Source organism: Mauremys reevesii, unplaced genomic scaffold, assembly GCF_016161935.1.
Source record: "Mauremys reevesii isolate NIE-2019 unplaced genomic scaffold, ASM1616193v1 Contig47, whole genome shotgun sequence".
NCBI lineage: Eukaryota > Metazoa > Chordata > Testudines > Geoemydidae > Mauremys > Mauremys reevesii.
Genome location: NW_024100859.1, coordinates 443,946 through 459,502, shown reverse-complemented (window position 1 = coordinate 459,502; position 15,557 = coordinate 443,946). Strand labels below are relative to the sequence as shown.

At 45.3% G+C, this 15,557-nt stretch overlaps 1 pseudogene; it reads left to right on the top strand.

Moving 5' to 3' along the window:
* LOC120394285 overlaps positions 1-15,557 on the top strand; it is a 95,975-nt pseudogene that overhangs the window by 35,890 nt on the left and 44,528 nt on the right.

Below are 15,557 nucleotides of genomic sequence, written 5' to 3'. Positions count from 1 at the left end.
TGTTAGGGTCACTCCCTCTGGGGCACTTGGCATTGGCCACTGTCGGTAGACAGATACTGGGCTAGATGGACCTTTGGTCTGACCCGGTATGGCCGTTCTTAGTTCTTATAGTTCGCCAAAATGAAAGCAAGGAAAAAAAAATTGCAACTTGTGATTAATTTGAGCAAGAGTATGGGGAAGCTTAAGATGAACAACAGTATTACCAGTGTTAGGCCTAAAACTTCTGGAAGCTTTATAGATTGAGCTTTGTAAAATTTTCTTTAAAAGGCGAGCTTTGCAAAATTAAGCTACAACTTGTGGTCAAAAGACACCTGCAACCAGGCAACATTTTATGCTGACTCCTATGTAGTAAAATAGGTCATGCCCATGGGTACGGCTTATTAAGACCACCTTTGAAACTTGTGGTTAAGAGACACTGCAGCCAAAGAACTGATTCCTGTGTGGATTTGATGGGCTAGGCCTTCAGGCATAGGTCATCAAAATAACCTTATCCACAATCAAGACAACAGCCCACTTAGAGGTAAGTTATGTCCTTGTAACTTAAAAAATTAAAGCACCAATTGGCTATTAGAAAAACCACAGTCGAGACAATGGGCTATATGAAAATAAGTTATCTCCTTGTGCATAACTTATAAAACTAAAACAACAATTGGCTACAAGAAAATAAATAAGCATAAATTATACAGCCAAAGCGAAGATTTGGCCTAACCTGATTGGTTGACCTGCTTCAAAACACAGCAGGCAGATGGGATTAAATGTGTAGAGCCTCAGGTGTGTGTGTGTGTGTGTGTCTTGGTCTAAGAAGTTATTCTCTTTGATTGGTTTGACCCACACCACCTGAACCGAGGAAACATGAACTGCACCGACTATCTGCACCTGCACAGTGCAACAAGCGGTCAACTACAAGGTAACATATTCAATGCTGGTCTTTAATTTTTCTCTTCTTATTCTGTCTCTGTTGCATTTATAGACATAAGTCATTAAAAGCCTATCTTGAGGAATAATCAGTAGTTTTAATTTCTTTATACGGACACCACTTAACCTCATTACATCTGTGTTGAGTGGTGGGAAGTATGATCACCCAGAGCCCCATTTGGGCCCTGATGTGTCCCCTTCTTCCTATATCTCTGCACACCTGTATAATTAACGCTCAGAACAATTTGTAAAAAAATGATTTCATAAGAACCATTATGTAATTGCAAATGTATACATACCATTAAAGCATTTAATGTTTTCAAATAATGTATTTTGTATGTTTTCAAATAATTAAAATTTAATTTTTGAATGTATTTGACCGGTTATTTTTTACATTTCCAAATACATGTTACTAGTGTATTGCACCTTTTTTTTATGGAAGGACCCCAAAATTGCTTTGCCCCAGGCCCCCTGAATCCTCTGGGTGGCCCTGGTCCGCTGGCTCTCTCGATGCCTTCGAGGAGCAGTGGGTGCTGTTCGGGGTTCTCTGCTTGGTGTCCCCTTCTGGTTCCCTAGTTTTGTCCCTTTCACCCTCAAGCCTGTTCCCGTTATTGCATTTGTTGTCTCCCAAATTCCGTTGGGTTCCAGGTTTAGTAGCCCCTCCTTAAGCTGGAGGAGGGGCCTTTAGCAGTGGGTGAGCTAGCACTCACCCACATCCCAGTGCTCAAAAGGAGCACACTCTTATATTCTTCTGGTCTGAATCTGTCACACTAGATTAAACTTGTTTTGTGCCTTAGCCTTTCTCACTTTGTCCTTACATGCTTGTTTTGTTTGCTTGTATTTATCCTTTGTAATTTGACCTAGTTTCCACTTTTTGTGGGACTCTTTTTTGAGTTTAAGATCACTGAAGATCTCCTGGTTAAGCCAGGGCAATCTCTTGCATACTTCCTATATTTCCTATGTATTGGGATAGTTTTCTCTTGTATCCTTAATAAAGACTTTTTGAAAAACTGCCAACTCTCTTGAACTATTTTCCCCCTTTGACTTGCTTCCCATGGTAGTCTTACCTACCAGCTCTCTGTGTTTGCTAACAACTCCCTTCCACAAAACCGTTTTCTTTATTCTGCTGTTTTCCCTCCAACCATTCCTTAGAATCATGAACTCTAGCATTTCATGATCACTTTCACCCAAGATGTCTTCCGCCTTCAAATTCTCAACCACTTCCTCCCTATTTGTCAAAATCAAATCTAGAACAGCCTCTCCCCTTGTTGTTTTCTCCACCTTCTGAAATAAAAAACTGTCTCCAATACATTCCAAGATCTTGTTGAATAAACTATGCCATGCTGTGTTATTTTCCCAACAGATGTCTGGATAATTAAAATCCCCCATCACCACCAAGTCCTGTGTTTGGGATGAGTCCCTGGGTTTGGGATGATTTTTGTTAGGGGGCTTATTTTTTTACCCTCTCACTTCCCTGGTATTTCTTGCGTGAACAGAGAGCAACAGTATCCAAAGTCCAAAGGTGCAAACAATTTGATGTTTATTGGGGTGAACTTTTAGCAAGCAGGATTCCAGTTTCCTTCCTTAATGACCCCCTTCCCAGCTCTGACACCACAGAGCCTGGCCTGTGTCCCTGTTCCTGTTCCCATCCTTTGTTTCCATTTTTCCCTTTAGCAACACATGATTTTAATTCTCCCATCCCCGGTCCCTGTTCCCATTTCCCCCCGCCCCTTCCTGATTGACTGCAGACTATATAGTAAAACTTGAATTCTGCTTAGCTATACCTTAACCAATTATTTTATTGAAATTTATCCTAACATATTGTAACATGGTTATTTAACCAATTATATCCCACCACCTTCATTGGTTTACACCCAACAAAATTAATTATACAGCAGACAGAAACAATCACAGAACCAGACAGGGACCATGCAAATAAACATAGAAAACAATACAGAGGTGAGGATTTCACAACTACATCTATACAGACATAAGGGTTTTCCAGCTGTGTCTATTGATAAGTGAGTTCTTGCCAGACAGGATGCTATTAAACTAAGTTTCCTTTTACATCTTCTAGGCTTTACCCTTTCTCTGAAAGTAATAAGAATATCAGGACAGGATTGTATTCCTAATAGCCCAATAGCACCTTATTTCAATGTGACTAGTTTGGAATGTAAGAATGTGACCAGACACTTCCCAGCTTATGGCTGCCTGACTACATCTTAGCGGAAGGCCTTAGCCTGTCACAGTAAGAGAAGGCCATTCCACAGACAGTGATCTTTGATTACTTCTTTTATACCTCTATAACTAGCTAAGTAATAAAAATACACCTACATTTTTAAAGTCGAGGCCTTTGCAGACAGGCCTGAATATCTATATCCTAACAATTTTGTTAGTCATTTATTTAAAAAAAAAGTCCTCATCCACCTCTCCTTCCTGGCTAGGTGGTCTGTAGGAGACCCCTACCGTGACATGACCCTTGTTTTTTACCCCTTTTATCCTTATCCAGAGACTTTCAACAAGGCTGTCTCCTATTTCCATCTCAACCTCAGTTCAAGTGTATACACCTTTGATATACAAGTCAACTCCTCCTCCCTTTTTCCCCCTGCTTGTACTTCCTGAGTGTTCTGGGACTGGGGGATCCGGGGCTGGGAGAACTGGGGCTGAGGCGCCCAGTGCTCAGGAATTAGGGTTGTTGGGACCATGCTGCTCAGCACCCCGGGGCTGGGGTCACTCAGGCAGGCCGGCCCGGGGCTAGGATGGGGTGAGGGTCATGGTTGGGGAGCTCAGGGTTCCGGCAGGGCAGCAGGGCAGTGGGGCCTCGGGCAGAAGTGGTGGGGCCAGGGACTAGCCTCTCTGAATGGGTGGCTCATATGCCACCCATGCCTATTTTGGATTGAATTCCTTCTCCCTGATTGTCAACATTAATTGTGTTGAGTATCTAGTCATCATTAACCTCCTCAGTGAAGGCTGACACAAAATAGACAGTAAGCCCCTCAGCTTTCTTGATGTCATCAATTATTACCTCTCCTTCCCCTCTAAGTAGGGGGCCTGCACTTTTCTTAGTCTTCCTCTTACTCCTAATGTATTTAAAGAACATCTTCTTATTGCCTTTTATATCCCTAGCCAGCTATAACACTGATTTTTGTCCCTACGTGCTTGTGCTGATCTTTTGTACTCAGCCGTGTTTCCACTCTCTGTAACATTCCCTTTTGATTTTCAGGTGATTATAGAGCTCCTGATGGAGCCAAATTGGTCTCCTACTATTCTTACTATCTTTCCTTCCCAGCAGGATGGATTGCAAATTGTGCATTTAATATTGTCTCCTTCAGTAACTGTCAGCTCTCCTGAACTCGCTTAGCCCTTAGATTTTCTTCCCATGGGACTTTACCTACGAGTTCTCTGAATTTGTTGGTCTGTTTGTTTTTAAAGTTCATTGTCCTTATTATGCTGCTTTCACTCCTTCCTTTTCTTAGAAGCATGAAATCTATCATTTCATGATCACTTTCACACAGATTGCCTTCCGCCATCAGATTCTCAACCAATTCCTCTCTGTTGGTCTGAATCAAATCAAATATAAAATGGCTGTTCTCTTGGTTACTACTTTTACTTTCTAAAACAAAATGTTGTGTTTTGCCATATTTTTCCAACAGACATCTGAGTAGTTAAAGTCCCTCATTTCTATCAGGTTTTGTGTTTTGGATATTTGTGTTATTTGTTCTAAAAATGCCTTATCCACATCCTCTTCCTGATTTGGTGGCCTATAGCAGACCCCTACCATGACATCACCCCTATTTTTTTCTCCTTTTATCTTTACCCGAGACTTTCAACTGGTCTGCCTCACACTCCTTCTGGATCTCAGAACAAGCATATATATTTTGGATGTATAATGCAAAACCTCCTCCCTTTTTTCTCTGCGTGTCCTTAATGCACAAGCTATACCCCTCTATACCAACATTCCAGTCATGGGATTAATCCCGCCAAGACTCTGTGATGCTAATTGCCATAAAGTGTAACCCCTCCAAGCTTGTGGGCATATAAAAGGGCAAGGAGGAGAGTGGAGTTGGTGTGTAGGTGGGTGGAGAGGCAGTTCAGAGCAGCAAGGATGTTGGGGGTGCTCAGAAGATCAATGAGGATGCTAGAAGTTAGAGCACTGTGGAGCAGTGCTGGGGGAGACTGAACAGTGGGGGAGATTATGTTATGCAGACAAAACTACACAGGATTGTTTTGGGGGATAAGGCAAAGATGCCACATTTATTATGATAACACAATTTGATTTATGACCAATAACTAATACCTAATACCTACACACACACATCCATTAAATGTTCTGCAGCTTCTGTATAGTTACTAGTATAGCTTGAGTTTGCAGCTTGGGTTCGTAGCTTGTGACGGTAACTGGCCAGGAAAGCTGAGCACAAGGATGAGCTGGGTCTCTGTTGGGCGTGCACCGATGCCCTTCCATGTTGGCAGCAGTATGTGACCCTCTAAAGTCTCCCATCTCACCCATCCTTTTTGTAGGCTTTAGTTTGAATCCAGAGTCTATAGGTCTTGCTGTGTCAGGCTGCCTCTGGATTTGGTGATTGGTCACCCGTCAATTGCAGGAGTGACTTTCAGCCTCAGACCTGGCTTTGATCTTCCTTCTATTGTACCTTTGTTCTTTTCTTTTTAGGGTGGACTCTGCTTACTTGGTTAGGGCTCTTGTCTGCATCTTCAGCTGGTGGTGTTTGAACTCTATTTCATCCGGACAGGCTGGTGCTGGAGGTTGATTCCATCATCCATCCATACCTCATTCACACATTTAACCTAAACTAATGAGATTACAGCAGGGTTTGCAAAAATGAAGGTTGGAGACAGCTTTTACAAAATGGAGTAAGGGGCAAGGGGAAAGGATAGCTCGGTGGTTTGAGCATTGGCCTTCTAAACCCAGGATTGTGAGTTTAGTCCTTGAGGGGGCCACTTAGGGGGCTGGAGCAAAAATCAGTACTTTATCCTGCTAGTGAAGGCAGGGGGCTGGACTCAATGACCTTTCAAAGTCCCTTCCAGTTCTAGGAGATTGGTATATCTCCTATTATTATTGTAAAATAGTTTGAATTACAATATGGCAAACAGTGACCAGAAGTTACAATGCTGAAACAGTGCAAGTCTCAGGGTACGTCTACACTATGGGATTATTCCAATTTTACATAAACCGGTTTAGTAAAACAGATTGTATAAAATCAAGTGCATGCGGCCACACTAAGCACAGTAATTCGGTGGTGTGCGTCCACGGTCTGAGGCTAGCATCGATTTCTGGAGCTTTGCACTGTGGGTAGCTATTCCATAGCTATCCCATAGTTCCCACAGCCTCCCCCGCCCCTTGGAATTCTGGGTTGAGATCCCAGAGCCTGAGGGGGCAAAAATCATTGTCGCGGGTGGTTCTGGGTAAATGTCGTCAGTCACTCCTTCCTCCGGGGAAGCAACGGCAGACAATCATTTCGCACCCTTTTTCCCTGGATTGCCCTGGCAGATGCCATAGCATGGCAAGCATTAAGCCTGTTTTGCCTCTTGTCACTGTCACCGATGTGTACTAGATGCCGCTAACAGAGGTGATTCAGCAGCGCTACACAGCAGCATTCATTTGCTTTTGCATGATAGCAGAGATGGTTACCAGCTGTTCTGTACCATCTACCATGCCATTGTAAATTGGCAATGAGATGATGGTTATCAGTCCTTCTGTGCTGTACCATCTGCTGCTGTCATAGGTGCCCCTGGCTGAGATCGGCCGGGGGCGCAAAAGACAAAAATGGGAATGACTCCCTGAGTCAATCTCTCCTTTATGATATCTAAAAATAGAATTAGTCCTGCCTAGAATATGGAGTAAGTGTACTAGAGAAGCAATGTCCAGAGAGCACAGCTGCTCTGTGTCAGATCCCGCAGAAATGATGAGCTGGATGCCATTCACAGGGGGTGCCCCTGCAACAACCCCACCTGTTGATTCCTTCCTCCCCCAGCCTTCCTGGGCTACCGTTGCAGTGTCCCCCCATTTGTGTGATGAAGTAATAAAGAATGCAGGAATAAGAAACAGTAACTTGTCAGTGAGATAAAATGAGGGGAAAGCAGCCTCCAGCTGCTATGCTAGTCCAGACAGGACATTGAGCAGCATGGGGTAGAGGAGCCCAGCATCCCATTGCTATGATAGTCCAGGCAGTACAGAATCTTTTCTTTACACATGAAGGGCAGGGTCTTATGGAGCTCAGCCCCCTGTTGCTATGATGAAGATGGTTACCAGCCGTTCTGTACCATCTACTGGGAATGACCAGGAGTTTTTTACCCAGGTGCCCCCAGCCAACCTCACCGGAGGCCAGCCAGGAGCACTCACGGGCTGATGATGAGAACTGGTACCAGCCCTATTGTGCTGCACCATCTGCCACAAGGCTGATGATGACAATGGATATCAGTCATATTGCACCATCTGCCACCAGGGAGGGGGAAAGAGGATACTGCAATTGAGTGCCGCAGCATCGCGTGTACCAGCAGCATTCAGTAGACATAGGGTGACATTTAGAAGAGTCAAGAGACAATTTTTTTTCCCTTTTACTTCTGGGGGTGGGTGTGGGGAGTAACTTGATGAGCTATGCCCTGTAACACTGCGGACAATGTGTTTGACACTACAGGCATTGGTAGCTCATCCAAGAATGCAAATGCTTTTCGGAGAGTGCAGTAACTTTTGGATAGCTTGAGTCCTCAGTCCCCCTCTCCATGAGCGTCCATTTGATTCTTTGGCTTTCCGTGACGCTTGTCACGCAGCAGTGCACTGAGTCCCTGCTATGGCGTCTGTCTGGAGATTTTTTAAAAATGCTTTGGAATTTCGTCTTCTGTAACAGAACTCTGATAGAACAGATTTGCCTGCCCATACAGCGATCACATCCATATGGTCCATGCTGGAGCTCTTTCTAGATTTTGATTTGGGACTGCATCGCCACCCGTGCTGATCGGAACTCCACGCTGGGCAAACAGGAAATGATATTCAAAAGTTTGCGGGGCTTTTCCTGTCTACCTGGCCACTGCATCCGAGTTCAGATTGCTGTCCAGAGCTGTCAGTGGTGCACTGTGGGATACCGCCCGGAGGCCAATACCATAGATTTGCGACCACTAACCCTAATCCGATATGGTAATACCGATATTAGCGCTACTCCTCTCATTAGGGAGGAGTACAGAAACCGATTTAAAGAGCCCTTTATATCGATATAAAGGGCCTCTTGGTGTGGACCGGTGTGGCGTTAAATCAGTTTAACGCTCCTAAAACCAGTTTAAATGCGTAGTGTAGACCAGGCCTCGGTGATTTAAGCAGGAATTGCATTGACGGTGAAATTTACAAAGGCAGCAGGCTGAACAGCTGTGGCTCTTAAAAGCATCTTGTCAATTAGCCAGTTATTGGGGTAACCAGTTTTATGAATGACTGTTGTTTCATTCATAAATCTTTACTTATGAAGTTACATTAATAAAGTGAACAATTAAAAACAATTTCATTCATCAATTCTACAGTTATGGGGGTCACAGTGGTGAGGGGGAGTATATGGGGGTTTAGAGCAAGGCAGGGAAGAGTGAGTGCAAAGGTGAGGGTCAGAGCTGTGCAGCGGAGGATTTGGGGGGGACTTCGGCACTGTCCACCAAAAATGCTCCCACATCTTTGCCTCCCCATATTTGTCCTCTCTTCAGAAAGTTTCCCCACTGACTCCCTGCTATCCCTGCACTGTTCCTGCACCCTCTCCATAGACCCTCCTCGTGGGTCCCATGCTGATACCTGCCTCTCCATGGGGATGAGGGCAGAGGTGGGAGAACCAGACTGTGCTGGACGAGCAGAGAAGAGAAGGAAGTAGATGATGCGGGGTAATGAAGGGAATAACATACAGCCCGTGCCTTCTGGCCAGGTAATCATTGCCAAGGAGCCAGAGTCAGTGGAGAGGACAGCTGGGCTGTAGAACATATGGGTGGTGAGAAACTATTTTTTAAAAATCCAAGTAATGAAATGCCCCAAAAGTTTGTTAAAACAGTGTTAAGTGTGTCCAGATATGCCTCATGTCCTTCTAGAATGTGGCGAATGGCTAAACGTAATCCTCTTTAAATCAGGTCACGGAGAGTTAAGGTACACACCACTACTGTAACTTTCACTCTGCCTTCTTTGAGTGATGCTCCAGCACATCAATAACAGACATACTGGCAGTCTGTCAATAACACACATACTGGGCCCAGAGCACATGATCATAGAGCCTTGCAACCTGATCCAAACCTGACGGGACCTGACTACAAGTGTCAGAGCCAGATCTGGTCTGAAAACTACTTGGACTTCTCAGGATTGGGTTGGAGCATCGTTGAAGGCCTCCTCTTGCCCGTGGGGTTAGGCTGGTGGTGGCTGCATGTCCAGCTGTTGTCACCTCGCTGTGGTATGTGTCCTGCAGCTGAACTGACAAGCCACTGCGCCTCTCACTCCACAGCACTCGCAGCACGGCAGGGTGTGGCAGCCCACAGGAGCCGGGCACCCAGCTCTTGCTGTGTTGACTCCGGAGGCAGGGGGCAGCCAGAACTGGAGTGTGAGCTTGGGGCATGGGCTGCTGGAAGCTCTCACGGGGCAAACCCAAGGATGAGGCAGCAGTGGCGGCAGGTCTGACAGAGGTTTGAGGGGAAGTGCCTAGTTTGGGTGGGGTCTGAAAATAACTCGACCCTCTCAGGCTCGGGTTCGGGACAGCTTGTACCTGGGTCAGGTTTGGGTCAGGCTTTGAAATTAGGCCCAAGCCGACCTCTACATGAGCACTGCAGGATACACTCTATTACCTTCTCCTTGCTATGGTGAAACTTGAGTTCAGGCCTGGCAAAGAGGAGCTACCTACTGGGACTACACTCAAACACCAAGCTACTCCACACACCTCAGACTCGCTAAATGTCACTACCCCTCACCCTTCCCTTGAGGATTCTAAGAACATAAGAACGGCCAGACTGGGTCAGGCCAAAGGTCCATCAAGCCCAGTAAGTATCCTGTCTTCTGACAGTGGCCAATGACAGGCGCCCCAGAGGGAATGAACAGACAGGTTATCCTCAAGTGATCCATCCCCTGTCACCCAATTCCAGCTTCTGGCAAACAGAGGCTAGAGACACCATTCCTGTCTGTCTGAGATGTGGCCTTCACTTACCCCTCACTAATCCCTGGAGACAACTCATGGTCTTATGTCTGCCACCAGACTGCTGCCAAACCCTATGGCCAGAAAACACCCGTGTGCCTCTGCTGCAACAACCTAACCTATCGACCAGTCATCTCTGTCAGAAAGCATGTAGACAAGGCCTTAGTTATGCCTCATGTTCACTTATTGTAGAACCACTCATACTGAATCACTCCCAGTGACTATTGCCAGTTACAGGGAGGGGGCAGAGTTAAGGTTGTATTGCAGAGGTGTCGTGTATCTGAACTTTTCACTTTCTGATATTCAGAGGTTTAAGTTTAGCCACTCTCCACAAGGGCATGAGGCACCCCTGGGCAATCTTAACTTTGCATTAACAGGTTTTTTGAGCAGTTAATAAAGGTTGTGAATGGTACAGAATTGTTAACACTTCCCTCCTCCAAGGATATGAAGCCAGGTATGGTGGTGTGGAGGCAGGCTGATATGGGAGGGAATAGATGTCACTTTGAAAATGATACACATGGAGGCTGGTGCAAGAGTCCCAGCCAGGATAAACCAGCTGTCTGAACTCTTTACTGGGCAGCACTAGGCATGATGGATTGGGTCTGTGCCAAGCGCTTAGAGCAGGCATCCAGTTCTGAAAACAGCATGAGGGAGCCGAGAATGGGCATGCTCAGTGCATGCCACGGGCACATACTGCTGAGGTCTGGAGAGAGGAAGGAGATTCTCAAGGATATGAATGGGCAACTTCATATCTGTCTGAGTCCCTTTGTCGCAGCCAAATTTGTGAAGCCTTTTACCCTTGCACTTACCCCCTGCAGTGCGTAAGGACTCTGGGATTCCTCTCCCCACCCCCTTGCTGCCTCCAGCTGGGAGGAACACACTTCACAACCCTCAGCTACTACCTCACCTCCTCCTCATCGCCTCATGGCCCATGGAAATTAATCTCTATATTCAGTGCATGCTTGTGTGCTCAGTAAAGTCTGGGCCCACATATTGAATGTGGGGGATAAAAAGAAATATTGAATAACTACCTGTTCACTGACTGAGGCATAAGTCTTGTGGAAAAAATAGTATCTGATGATGTAATACCTTCATTCTGGCATTTCCTAATGTCCGAGTGCTTGATTTTCCAACCGTGACATTCTGTTAATGTAGTGTAGGCTTGCTAGATCGGAAGACTGGAACTTAAGAATTGTCCGGCTGGATCAGACACAAGGTCCAACTAGTCCAGTATCCTGTCTCTGACAGCCGCCAAAGTCAAATGATTCAGAGGAAGGTGTAAGAACTCCACAGTGGCAGCTGTGGGATAAGCTTACTGTGGTAGTATGTGTGTCTCTGGGTTGGTGGAATTTGCATTTCCATAAACTTTGTGTTCTATGATCCTGTTTCTCCTTTCAATGTGGTTTCGTATAACTCCACTGACATCTGTAGGGTTATTCCTGATTTACAACATTGTCTGTAAGAGTAGAATCGTGCTCTACCTTTTAAAAATACCTGCAGGAAAGTAATATTTTGTGTTTTGATTTTTAGGTGAAGGCTGAATCCATTATGGGAGGAGGCTCAAGTTCAGTGAGTATCACAACAAACACATTTATTTCAGAGTGCAGCTAACTGAAACATGCTGGTGCAAATGTATAGGCAGTACATGGGGAGATTAGATATGCATTGTGGCTTCATCTTGTCTTTGGTCAGCTCAGTATCTTGACGGAAGAAGCAAAAGGAGCCTTCTCAGACACAGCTACATTGCTAGAAGTTTGCTCCCCAGCACCAGGATATGTTCCATTTGATTCCAGCATCCATAACCTTGGTATCATCTTTAATCCTAAATTTGACTCCTCTCACATCTTCACGTCTGCATATCTGCTGCCTCTGCAACATGCTTCTCCCGCACCCCATAGATGACTTAGTGTCATCTGCAAACTTGCTGAGGCTGCAATCCATTCCATCATCCAGATCATTAATGAAGATGTTGAACAAAACTGGCCCCAGGACCAACCCCTGGGGCACTACACTTGAAACCAGATGCCAATTAGACATGGAGCCGTTGATCACTACCCCTTGAGCCTGATGCTCTAGCCAGCTTTCTACCCACCCTATAGTCCAATTAGCCAATACATACTTATTTAACTTGTTGCAAGAATATTGTAGGAGACCGTATCAAAAGCTTTGCTAAAGTCAAGGTATATCACGTCCACCGCTTTTCCCATATCCACACTAAAAGTTTATTATAAAAGCAAAGAACAAGAAGAGAGTTGTTAAATGATAAAGCATGCAGATACATACAGAGATTTCAAAGTCCATAGATCAGGTTCTCAGCAGTGTTGGTGAGTTTGCTGGCTTGAAAGTTCCTCTGGAACATCCACAGCTTGGGTGGGTCATTCAGTACTTTGTGCAGAGCTTCAGTTTGTAGAAAAGTTACTCCAGGGGTGGGAAGCAGGAATGAAGACAAAATGGAGATAATGCAGCTGCCTTTTATCGTCCTTTTGTCATGTGGCTTGTACTTCCTTTGTCCCAAAGACAAGCTTTACAACACAAAACATGGCATGGGAAAGTCTTAGAGTTCTCTGTCCAGAGGCATGACCCTACATATCTTGCTGACTCATAAAGTGTAGCCCCTGCCTTCTGTCAATGGACTCATATAGCTGATTGCCTTTGATAGGCCATCAAACAGGCTGGATAGTGCTGATGCCAATCTGTCTGGGGGTGTCACCCAGTAACACAGCTCAAGTTTGAAATACAGGTTCATAGATTCATAGATTCTAGGACTGGAAGGAACCTCGAGAGGTCATCGAGTCCAGTCCCCTGCCCTCATGGCATGACTAAATACTGTCTAGACCATCCCTGATAGACATTTATCTAACCTACTCTTAAATATCTTCAGAGATGGAGATTCCACAACCTCCCTAGGCAATTTATTCCAGTGTTTAACCACCCTGATAGTTAGGAACTTTTTCCTAATGTCCAACCTAAACCTCCCTTGCGGCAGTTTAAGCCCATTGCTTCTTGTTCTATCCTTAGAGGCTAAGATGAACACATTTTCTCCCTCCTCCTTATGACACCCTTTTAGATACCTGAAAACTGCTATCATGTCCCCTCTCAGTCTTCTCTTTTCCAAACTAAACAAACCCAATTCTTTCAGCCTTCCTTCGTAGGTCATGTTCTCAAGACCTTTAATCATTCTTGTTGCTCTTCTCTGGACCCTCTCCAATTTCTCCACATCTTTCTTGAAATGCGGTGCCCAGAACTGGACACAATACTCCAGCTGAGGCCTGACCAGCGCAGAGTGGAGCGGAAGAATGACTTCTCGTGTCTTGCTCACAACACACCTATTAATGCATCCCAGAACCACGTTTGCTTTTTTTGCAACAGCATCACACTGTTGACTCATATTTAACTTGTGGTCCACTATAACCCCTAAATCCCTTTCTGCCATACTCCTTCCTAGACAGTTTCTTCCCATTCTGTATGTGTGAAACTGATTGTTCCTTCCTAAGGGCTGGTCTACACTAAGGGGGGGTGTCGAACTAAGGTACGCGACTTCAGCTACATGAATAGCGTAGCTGAAGTCGAAGTACCTTAGTTTGGGCTACTCACCCGTCCAGACACCGCGGGATCGAAGTCCGCGGCTCCAAGGTCAACTCCGCCACCGCCGTTCGCGGTGGTGGAGTTCCGGAGTCGACCGGAGCGTGCGGGGAGTTCGAACTATTGCATCTTGATTAGACGCGATAGTTCGAACTCCGGAAGTCGAACTCTCCGCGTCGACCCGCGCGGTAAGTATAGACCTACCCTAAGTGGAGCACTTTGTATTTGTCTTTGTTAAACTTCATCCTGTTTATCTCAGACCATTTCTCCAATTTGTCCAGATCCTTTTGAATTATGACCCTGTCCTCCAACGTAGTTGCAATCCCTCCCAGTTTGGTGTCATCTGCAAACTTAATAAGCGTACTTTCTGTGCCAATATCTAAGTCGTTGATGAAGATATTGAACAGAGCCGGTCCCAAAACAGACCGCATATTTGTAATTCACAACACAAAGATGATACAAACATATAAACAAGATTATCAGCAAAACATAACATTTTTACTGATGTTTTACATGATATAGCTGGTAAAATTCCTTGCAATTTTATAATATTGGTTTCAATAGTATAAACTATCTGACATTTTCCATACAGGGGGAATGGGGAACACAGAGCTCCTGGCTTGGGGGAGAAGGGCAATGGAGATGTTGCAGGGATGATGCACCCCGTAACCTCTGGGAAGAGGTTGAGTGTGTTACAGCTCTGCGGTCGGTTCAGGGTCATGTGGTCCTGTGGGCTTACTCTGGTCTAATGGACAGATTCAGTACCAAGGCCTTGCTTATTGGGGCATTGTGGCCCAACGGCCAGAGTTCAAAGCACGGCCTTCTCTCACTCAGGGTAGTGCAGCCCAATGGCCAGAGTTCAAAGCACGGCCCTCCTTCTCAGGGCAGCGTGGGTGGGACGTCCTTGGCTAGGAGAGAAGGGTTAACCCCTGCTGTACCAGTGTAGGGCTGACACACCCCTTTAGAGGTGCATATTCTGGGCTCTCACTCCCTCCTCCCTCAGTGCTATCTCACATAAGGTTGAACAGTTCCATCTGAGTCATCCTGTTTAATATACCCTTCTGATGGTGGGGTTGTTTGTTGTTGGATGCTGTGGTTGGAGAAGTCATTATCCTGCTGTGAAATAATATGACAGGTTTGGTCACAGAAACTCCCCTCGAGACTGTCACTCGATGAGCTGGGATACCACTGAGAATAGCCCTCCTGCCAGAACAGGCACTCTAAACTTGCTGAGTTAGACAGTCAGCTCCAGCACAGATCCAGAGGGTGGGCCATGCCCCTCTTCAATTCACTGAAACTGAGATTCACTCAGCCCAGGGGCTACTCAGTTAACAGGGACTTTCCCAGTGCCCAGTGTTCAGCCTTTCTGGGAGCCTGAACCCGAAATAAATCTGTTTTACTCTGTATAAAGCTTATACAGGGTAAATTCATAAATGTCCACCCTCTATAACACTGATAAAGAGATATGCACAGCTGTTTGCTCTCCCTCTCCCACCTCCCAGGTATTAATCACTTACTCTGGGTTTATTAATAAACAAAAGTGATTTTATTAAGTATAAAAAGTAGGAGTTAAGTGGTTCCAATTAATAACAGACAGAGCAAAGTAAGTCACAAACCAAAATAAAGCAAAAACATACAAGTCTCAGCCTAATACATTAAGAAATCGATTATAGGTAATATCTCACCCTCAGAGATGTTCCAGTAAGCTTCTTTCAGACTAGACTCCTTCCTAGTCTGGGCCCGATCCTTTCCCTGGTACAGCCCTTGTCAGTTCCAGCAGACATCTCAGGTGGTAAGCAGGGGTTTTCTCATGACCGCCCCTTTGTTTTCTAGACCTTTACACATTTTTGTTGCTCTTCTCTGGACTTTCTCCAATTTGTCCACATCTTTCCTGAAATGTGG